This window comes from Tympanuchus pallidicinctus, unplaced genomic scaffold, assembly GCF_026119805.1.
Source record: "Tympanuchus pallidicinctus isolate F22 unplaced genomic scaffold, pur_lepc_1.0 scaffold16, whole genome shotgun sequence".
Lineage (NCBI taxonomy): Eukaryota > Metazoa > Chordata > Aves > Galliformes > Phasianidae > Tympanuchus > Tympanuchus pallidicinctus.
Genome location: NW_026294679.1, coordinates 16,676,445 through 16,687,264, shown reverse-complemented (window position 1 = coordinate 16,687,264; position 10,820 = coordinate 16,676,445).

Sequence of the window (10,820 nt, the reverse complement as noted above, 5' to 3'; positions counted from 1 at the left end):
AAGATAGAGCATGGAACACTTGAGTAAATTGAATATTAATGTGATTTTTGTGTGTGCAAAGGCCCATTATAACAATAGAGGTCAACAATTAAATTATTTCTTCTTTAGGGTCATTATTTCAGTCTTACAATGATCTTATGTTTACCACTGTTCCCCTGATATTAAAGATAATAGTGTAATTATGGGGTTGAAGTGAAAAGGGAATGGCTGAAAATGACCTGTGGTCTTCCCTTACTTCTTTTCAGTATTCTCAAAATTTTTATGATGTTGATTTTTTACATTAGGTAGTCAGGTCTTCAGTACTCTATGGGCAATTAGAGGCTTGTTTCTAATATTTTACTGAACATACTTACAAAGCAGCATTTCAGTAGTGAGAAGAGAAATCATTTATGTCCCAGTTGCTTAAAGCTCTGCATTTTTATTAAAGCAGATTTAACTCATGACTTTGGGGAAGCAGCTTTTCATGCTAAAAATTAAACATCTTCCCATGTCAAAGTCCAGTAGCAAAGATGAATAAATCAACGTCTGAGGTACTTCAGAAGGAGGTAGTTAAGATCCTGTGAGAAGTAGGGATAGTCTTTGAAATGTTTCTGGCAATGGAAAGAAGTTGAACTCCAGCAAAAAGTCATAGATGTTTAAACCTAGGGAATGCTTTGAAAAGCCAGGGCTTGTCAAAGTCAGCCTTCCCCTGCACATCTTGTCCAACCTTTTTCCATAGTTCTTAGTGCATGCCTGCTCCCACCCTTTCAGTGTCAGACCCTCATCTTGTTCTCAACTGCCCCTCCAGTTTCTTAAATCTGTTACAGGAGTGGCAACATTCAAAACAACCAAAAATGGGCACCATGCTTTTTCACTATAGCAGGAACAGCCTTTAGTCACCAACAATATGGAGCATTTCAGGTAAGCTCAGGTGAGTTTAACCAGGATTTTCTTTACATTGACAGACCACAGATGGCAAAGAAAGATTGAAATAAACAGGGATTCTTCCTTTTATTACAAGTGCTGATAAGATGCAGAAGATGCAAGGCAGATCTGGCCCAAGAGAAACCCTTTCTTTGATCATACTGAGATTTCTTTGACCTTGCTGAGAAAGTCCATTGGGATAATCAGTTTCTGCTGCCTGGATCAGGTCTCCTGGGACTGCATCCTTTCTCAAGGAAAGTGACGGAAATATTTCAGAATTATTAATTGCCAAAATTGGCTGTGTTTTTTTTTTTCTTCCCCCCCCCCAAAAAAAAAGTCAGAAAGAAAATGCAATGTAAGATGTTATTTATTATAGTAAATCAATACATGGATGTAGGACTGTATGACAGTGTTTCTGGTGTTTCATGTCTACATGTCTGTTTAACTTATTATAAATATAGTATTTTATGTTATAATGAAATGTCTGACATGACCTAAACAGAGCCCCTGAAGCTCCCATTGCTTCTCCCACCTTCTGGTCTGCATGTCCTATTTCTTGCACTGTCTGTCCCATAGGAGCTCTACCCTCCCCTGGGCTTCCTATGTGTTCCAGACACATTCTTCTACCCAAGGAAAATATTTGCCTCTTTCCATATTCTTGTCCTAGAGGGAGAGGTGTACCTAGGATGGCCTCATTCCTCCTGTCCTGCCAGAGGAGTGAGCAGCTGTGCTTTCTGATCATGAAATCCCTGCATTGTCAGCCTGAGACAATATACACTTCTGCTGGCAAAGAGGTCAGCCATAGCACTGCTCCAACCAGCAGTAAACTCCTCCCTTTAGCAACCAGCTGAGCCTTCACATACACTAAGCAAGGTCAAATACCAGCTGGAGTTCTGGAAAACAAAGCGTACTGACATATACTGGCTCCAATAGCTTCCTAAGAGCCACATACCACCCTGCTTAACTACAGTTACCTTGGTACCTGCCCTGCAGGCAGTGGAACCTAGGTCTCCTGCTCATGTTTGGGTTTTTCAACTGTCTTCTTGTGAGCTGAGACATTTCCTGAAAGAAACTGAGTAGTTCTCATTTGATGCTGACATGCTTACATACTGCTGCCACCGCGGAGCTCCCTCTGGTGCCGGGCTGCCCGCATCTCTGCGTACAGCTGCTGTGAGACAAACTCTGTGCAGGAGGTCTTGTTATCAGTGCTGGAGGCTGCTCCTGCTGCTAACCAAACTCATTTTCAAACGGTAGAGGAACCCGGTTGTGGTTTTATATACTTCTGGGCATTCACGACATGCTTAATGGTGTGCAACATCAGTATCCCTGGAGGATAGTAAGTGATGTTATCTGATCGTACTCAGCAGGACGCTAATCATGTGGTTTAGACCTGTCAATTTTTAAGCTTCTCATCTGAAAAGCCCAAACAACAGCCCGGTCTTTGAAAAGCTTCCGGCCACACAGTAGCACTGTTATATGTTCACACACTGTGCTTGCAGCACATCTGGCAGCAGGGCTTTGTCAGCAAAACTCAGCTTTGTGCCATGGCAGTAAGCCTATCCACTAAATAAATCTCACCCAAGTGGTAAGATAAAGGTATCATATGTGTGCCTGCATCTATACTATGGCTCCTGCTGTACCACATTGGGAAGGGCCAAGTAGCCCTGATAGGAGGAAGCCTATGATGTTCAGAGGCCACAGGCAGATCTATAAGAATATTGGTGTGTGATTTTTTTCCTCAGTTAATCCTAAATTCAGCCCAAATCAAAGTAAACTCACTCTTAGTTCCTCCCCCCCCCCCCCCCCCCCCCATTGATGGGCATGCAAGGAGCTGAGCTGCGAAAGAGTTGGTTATAGACAGAGTGGAGGGAGGAAGGAGGCACAGAAGAACAAAGTGGTTAACAGATGTCTTCATTAAAAAAAATCCAAACATCTGGCTGATGCAACTATCCTCTGTAACAGGTTTCTCATGAGCTTTGTTAAACCATGGCCCAAGTGTACCCACCCTGACGTGCAAAACCTATTTTGGCTGAGTATGACAAGTTTGAGAAACAGACTGTGAAATGAAGGCCAAGTCACATGCCTGTGCAGGGGAAAATAGGAGCAAGGCATCTTCAGGACCTTGGCTTCTCTCTCCTGGCTCATTAATGAGATTCTAAAGTCTAATTAGTAATGATGACTCCTGCTTGCATGTTCCTTTCTGGCTTTCAAAGTTTCTGGCTGTAATGTTATAATGTGATGGAAAGCACAGCAATAATAGCAGGGTAGCAAAGTCTTTAGCTGAAGCAAATGAGGACAAGCCCAAAAGCAACAGTGTTAGATGCAGAAATGAAGAGGGGGGAAAAAAGCTGCTTACCTCTAACAGGTCTTAGGTTAGCAGGGATTTCCAGCAAGATACCTTTGCCTCCACTGCCAGCCCTTGAATGAGGTCTGGGAAGAGGTGGATCCTTGGCTCCACCCCACATGGTCACTCAGGTGCATTGCATGTACCTTAGCTCCTTGGGTTGGCCCTACCTTCCCACTGGGTGCTCAATCACTGCTTCAAGCCATAACTCAGCATTTCTGCTACACTGGCAAATGACACCCTGCAGAACAGAAAAAAACTGGTGTCACTGAAGGTATTTTAATGTGAAGCTGATTCATAGCATTAGTACAAATGCATGGCTCTTAACTCACCATATTATTTTTCAGAAACCTTGATTTGATCTGAGCTGAATAGAAATTGGAAGTTTTCCAGAGTTTCCCATAAACAAAAGGCTTCCCAGCCTCAGCAGCTCTTTAGACACTCAACATTTGTGCAGAGCAGCAGACCCGAGGCATTTTAATAAAATGTAAAGAATCTGACCACCGTTATCTAGAATAAATAAATAAATAGATAAATAAATTAATTCCACACTGATCTCACTCATTTCTGTAGGGCAAACAATATCTCCTGTATCTTCAGATGTGCTGCTCCTCTCTCCTGGTGACAACAGAATGCAGCGAGGGCGGTATAGCATGGAGCAGCAAGTGGCTTGTGAGTCCTCACTGAAGGGGTGTCACACCCAATGGAGTCTGGCACAGTTATTAAAGTAGACCCCTGGACATAGGCTACGAGCTCTGACCCACAGAGCAAAGTGGGGATAAACACTGTGTGCAGTCCTAGACTGCTCAGGGTACATGGAACTGGCGTGGAGCTGGCTTTCTCAAGCACAGGTCCTGAGGCCTTTGGAGAGAAAGCCCATCAAAAAGGATAAAGATGGGTTTGCTAACACCCCCACTCATATGCATACACACCAAGGAATGCCTGGCTGCTTTGTTCTCACTGGCATTTTTCCAAACAAATCTGGATGACTCATGGGTTGAGCCCTGCAGAAGACCTCAGGTATTTGGTTTCCTGAGTGATATTTTGAAGCTTACTTTTCTGACCCCCATTGAACTGTGACTGTGAAATCCTCCCTGGAGAACCCTGTCTCAGATCCAAGTAGATCTTGCTCTGATCGGGTGTGGTGTCTCAGAGGAGTGATAGGATCAACATCATCCTCTTGTAGATCTTCCTTCTCTGCCGGCAGCCAATTTCTCGCATACTGCTACAGGAAAAAAAAATTCTAATAAAAACAAACAACTCCCAGGGATGCTCCTGTGCCTCACTCTGCCAAGGACTGGTGATCACATCAACATCTTGGTTCTCAGGCATCTGCCAAAAACCAATGGCTTTAGCCGGCACGATGGAGCAGGGGTGAGCCAGCTGTGATATAACGGGCAGAGCTCTGGTTCCTGGGGAGTCTTCTCTGCAGAGATGGGCTTCTTCATTTAATGGGTCTTGGATCTTATTTAACACATCGGCTCATGTACAGTGTGGGTGTAAAGAAGCTGTGTGTATATAATAAAAAACCTCAGCCTATTCAATAGCTAAGGGAGGCCTAATAAATTTGCCACTACAGCAAGTGTTAGTCTCTAGGGCCAATACTGAATGCTGGAGTTTAATAAACAAAAATTCTGAAGCAGAAGAACTAAAAGGTAAACAAGTTCAGCTGACAAAGCAAAAGCAATGTAATTAGAAATGAATGATTCTCTTGGCCTTGACCAGTCCCCAGGAACAGTATCTCAGGCTGGCTGTGTTAAGACTGCCTTCTGATGGCCCTCCTAAGTAAGGCTGCTCTCTGGACATACCTGGTGACCATACCATGGTCCCAGCCTGGGCCAAAGGGCACAGCCCAGAACATGCAGGCACTGATGTAACTGAATAGAATTTGGCAGCTAACGAGATCTATTTGGCCAAACCCAGCTACAAGAACCTTGTGCTTGGATTTGGTGAAGCTCATTATGCTGTGCTGTACCCACTGCTCCAGCCTGTCCAAGTCTCTCTGAATGACATCTTGTTCCCTCTCAATTTCAGCTGTTGCAGCAGTACTGCAAAATCACTGACTACATAAGAAACCATCAGGTTTCAATACTGAAAAAAATATGCAGAACAATATATTAAATTCTGGTGAGTTGTAACTGCTTCTTGTTTACCAAAGGAGGCCTGCCACAACAATGAAAAATGGTGCCCAGATATATGAGGAAGCAGAGCAGCACCTGCTTGTCTCATGGCATAGAGCTCAAGGCTGCAACAAGGGCATTATGTTTGGGTCATTGAAATATTGTTGATGCATCACCCTCAGTAAGGCTGGATGTGCTATATGCTAAAGAAATTCTCATTCTCACAGGCCAGATCTATGTAAAAACTTCATTAGTGGGTATCAGCAAAAGATGGTTTTTTTTGCGGTAATATGGTCACCACATCAATATTTCACTGCAGTGAAGAGGAAGTTTTTAACTGGAAAGAGTAAAGCATTATTTACTCCACTCTGCGGAGGCTGCCCTTTTAGTTATGGCAGGGGTGTCAGACCCCTTCAGTGGAGAGGGCTGAATTATGTGCTGAGTGCATGGGTATACATTCAGTGCTTCTCACTTCCCCTGTTCATACGCTGGTTCCACCACACAGACAACCAATACAACAGGATCCTTATCGAGTAGCAGCTCCTTGAGAGGCAGACCGTGCCACAGAAGTACACCACAAGCATTTCATCTCCATCCTCTGCTCCCTCGTGGTCCGCCCAACAGCAAATGACTTCCTCCCACATCACCCTGCCTGGTGTGGGAGGCAGGAGTGGTGCTGGAGAAGCATGATCTGTGGCTTTGATTTTCTCCCTGAAGTTTGGGAGAGCAGTTGCCATGCCTACACATGAGGGCTTGACAGCATTCAGCAACGGCTCTCCTGCCTTCAGATCCACATGAGCACTCCATTGCAGAAACTACTTGGGTTTTTAGAGTTGTATGGAGGCTCCCCTTCAGCCTACTCAGGGAGAGGAGTTACACACACAGCCCTGATGAATGCTACACTTAATAAGCATGTACAGACTTCCTGGATAAGTGGGCGGGGGAGACTCAGAAGCTGGGAGAAGGCCATCCCCGGCCCTCTTGATGACAAGAAGGAAGAGTCTGATTGTGCTTTTCTGCATGCACATGGCCTGCAGCATCATTGTAAATAATACTCTTAATAAAGAGCCAATTAGCCTAACAATCTCATTACTATCCAGCATGCAGTGAGGGAAGCACTGGGGCATAACAGTGAAGTTGCATTCTCTGCTCCTCATTTCCTGCTGTACTGTAGGTAGGCAGAAAGAGACTTAAACAGATCTGCAAGACAGAAAATACACAGAGGGCTGAGAGGATGCCACGCAGACTTATAGTGAAGGTCCTATGGTGTGTTGCACTAAGCTCATTAACAAACACAGAACAACATGCTGCAAGGATCTGGCAGCAAGCTGTGAGCTGTGTACAGGGCAGAGGGAGACTGCAGAGTGGGGACAGTACGAGCAGAGGCAGCAGAGATGGCCCACAAAGAGGTTGCCTGGGCATTGCAGGTGACTGTGACTTCATGAAGAAAGAGCCCATGACTGGAGATGTTTTGACAAAATCATGCAAGTGATATTTGCATAGAGGCCATTCACACTATGTCTGGCTCATGATAGTCTGGAAATACACAGAGAATAACTGCATGGGATCTAATGATAAATGCAGTGATCATCAAGCAAAAAAAAATCTTTGTTTTCTGTCTGTCCCTCATATATTGGGCTTACATTTTCTACCACAGAACTGAAAAAAGGCTGTTGTTGGATCAGGCTGCATGTTAATCATCCCCCTGGGCTGGAGCCTTGCACACTGGGGTTCAGCCTGAGTGGCTTTTTATAGCTGAGTTATAAACTTTTAAATGCCAAGCTTAATAAAAGCTACTGAGATGGCCATTTCAAAAGTGGTTTAAGAGAGATAGCCCTGATATATGACAGCACAGGAGGAGGGCAGGTAGCTCCTTCACAGGATCTGGTGGCTGGATGAGGGCATAACAGGGACACATCCCTTGAGTGTTCTCTCATCCTAGTGCTACTGCCCCGCAGCCTCCAGCAAGTTCCCATGGGCTGCACTGCCCTGTCTCAGACCAAAACTAAGAAGGAAAATGTGGTTTAGCATCCCCTGGTTTACTAGTAAGAATGCATGTATGTATCTGCCTCTGCTAGGCAGGCTGCAAGACCAGTAGGTGAATGGGCCAAGCATTTAACATGGCACTGTGCAGTTTCAAAACATACATAATCCAAGAGTTTCTTTTAAAGCTGACAAAGCAACTATCCACAAAATCATGCTGAACAATAATAATAATAGCAATATCAGACCATGCAGAACCCAAAAGACTTTGAGCTGAGGCTTCTGGGGTGGGTAAAGCAGCTTTGCTCCTACCAGGAGGCTCTGCAAAATGTTGAACCCCTGAATTTTGCAGGTTGCAAAACACCCAGGTTCCAGCTGCGAGTCTGAGAGCTTCCTCACTCTGCAACGTCACTGTGGTCAAAGCAGAACAAGATAGCAATCACTGCGAAGATAGGATAGAGGAATTAATCTGAATGAAAACAGGACAGGAACTTTTCAGGGTGTTCTTTCTAAATTTATTCATGTATTAAACAAACAGAAACTACAGCATGCATTGGATACTTTTCTTTATTGTACAACAAAACTATGGACTTGTTTGTAATTGCAGCATTTCCAGCAACATCAGGCAGACTTGTCGATGTTATCCAGTTTTGCACAGTCACTAGAGTGTCGCATCATGAATTATTAAATCAGTGCTTCGTGGTAATACATAATTTCTTATCAATTATTCATGCTAATGTGCGTGTAGTTTACTTAATTGTGTTATTGACGATCAAAAGTAATTTCCTGAAAATCCTCAAGGACAGAAAATTTAATCAGCATAACTACTTTTCAGATGCAATACTGTTAAGTATTCTTAATTTGCTCAACAATTCACTTATTTATGTACCTTTCTGGAGGAAATACGAGTTTAATCAAACAATTAGATTGAAGAGTTAGTATACAGAAGGGCTGAAGTTCAACTAAATGTAAGGTAATTATGTTGAAATGAAGTTGGGCCTGCCTCTTCGGAGTGGAAATAATTTTTTTAATCTTTTTTTTTTGAGGCTGTGGAAATCTCAAAAACAAATTACGGTTGGGAAGATCACTAAGAAACCAGTGATTCTTTCTTCTCCAACTGCCCCCTACAACAAAGCATGTTGTGATCTCCTTTATTTTGGTGGAAGAAGGTTGTTGCTGTCATTCAAACTAAGCCATAATTTGCAGTCAGGGAAATGCTGTCCTTCTGCAGCTCAGCAGAGCAGCTCTTCAAGTTGGAGCACATTGAAGGAGCACAGATTGCTGCATGTTTACTCCCACAATTAGGACAGTTTAGGACTGTCTGAAAAAAAAGCAAAAACTGTGTGGCAAATGTAAAACAAAATGACTCCAGTAGAGGGACGTGGACCCTGTCAGGTTTTTCTTTGTGCTTAAGTCCAAAGACAGAGCTAGCATCTCCCTCCCTGATGGCTCATCAACAGAGGAAATAGATCCCACCCTGGAGATATTCCCAGTACCCTTCACTCCCAGCATAAAGAAGGTACTTGGTGCTGTGAGTCCATCCCTTGAACAGCAGGGCTTCCACCCTATGTGTGTGTCCTGACACCAAACACTGCCCTGGAGAAAGCATCACAGGAGGCTCCTGTGAGACCCAGAGAAATCCCAGGTACTTTGGGATTGTGGCATTTGTAGGATAAGATCACTTGGATAGGGAACAGAAAAATTTGCTGCCAACCTTACTTGGGGCTGCCTTTCCAAACACATCCTCAAACCACAGGGTCAGCAATGAATGTGGCAGAAAAACCTGGACTGCTAAACGAGAACCTGAAAATTCTGCTAGCTGAGGTTCTGTGCCTAAATCAGCCCCCTATGGTAAAAACCACCACTACAATTGACTCCTCTTACCAACAGAACAGATCTGAGCACTATTCTCACAAAGGACCTGCTCAGAAGACCTTTGGAGCTGACAGGAATCTTTCCACTGGCTTCCACATTACTTGATACAGTCTTAGAGCAGTGTTTTCATTCTATTCACTGCGGGCATCTGCGGACAATTCTAAGGAATCTGCAAAATGCATCCGAGTAAAGCGAGTCCGTATCATTAAGTTTAAACATGCTTCTACATTGCCCATGAAAGAAATATGCTAGAGCATCTGGTCTTATTCTGTTTTGCTCTGCAGTGTTATGGGTCAGGAATAAGAGCATATTTCCTGAGGCATCAATATCTTCTCTGCACTGTGCCCACTGTGTAATAATTCATACATTTTCATGTCCAGAATCATTCCAATCAGCCTTCAATGAACAAAAGAGTCTGATTTTGGATGGCATAAAGGAATATCCTTCCAAATTTTATTTCCTATTTATTAAAAACTCATCGTGCAAGGACATATTTGCAGTGTTGCTATCCAGGATGATTTTGTTTCCCAGTCTTTCTTTCCAAAAGAATCACAGAATTGTAGGGGTTGGAAGGGACCTCCAGAGATCATCGAGTCCAACCCCCTGCCAAAGCAGGTTCCCTACAGCAGGTCGCACAGGTAGGCATCCAGGCAGGTCTTGAACATCTCCAGAGAAGGAGACAATGAATGATGCTAAAATCCCCCCAGCTTTCTGCATATAGACATAACTGCACTCTCCATTAAAATACCAGCATTACCATTCGAAGCTAAGAACGCTGCTCTGGAGTCATGTGTCTTTTATGTCTAACCTTGGGAATGACAAGACTAATATTCACATGGAAGCCTGTGCAAGGATTTTATTTATGGATAAGCTGATCTCAACATTTCCCCAGTAATATACTCCACTGAATGTTTGGCTTTAAGGGAAAGGAAGGAAGAAGGAAAAATTACAAAGAGCTTTGTTCTATCTTTTTGCTTCTCTTACACCTGGCCTGCCTGGGGTAGATTTTGTTAAGAAGTCAAATGCCATCAGAACACATCAGGCCAGGCTGGTGTAAACATGCACTTTCATGTGCCTGTGCACAATGAGGGTAAATGATGCCTGGAAGGCTCTCCTGCCCCAGACCACATACCTGGCAGCCATGCCCTGTTCATGCAGGATAAAGGACTATTGATGGTGGTGATCTCCAGGGAGCAGCCCCTGCTCCCCACATGGTGACTCTTATTCTTGGGAAGGTCAGAACCAGGTAGAGGTGGTTCAAGTCCCAAAGGCAGCTGGGGTTGCCCTGCTGCTGACAAATGCAGCCTTGGGAAGCATGGCTGAGGTGTGCAGAAGCAAGTCAGTGTCCTGGGCATTTTGGCATCTCTGGAATGTGGAACGGGAGATAAAAACAGTTTCACAAATGTTTCCAAACACAGATAGTGCCAATAAATCAGGAGAATGAACCTACAGCGGTGCAAAAGCAGCAAGGGTGTGTGAAAGGCAGCCAGAGTGGCCACTCAGACTTGCTGGGTCCCTGGTGGCCCTGTGATGTGCTACTGAGGCACGGCCACACTGCAGTTCCATCGATGGCAAAGCCCTGGTGTCTGGTCTTG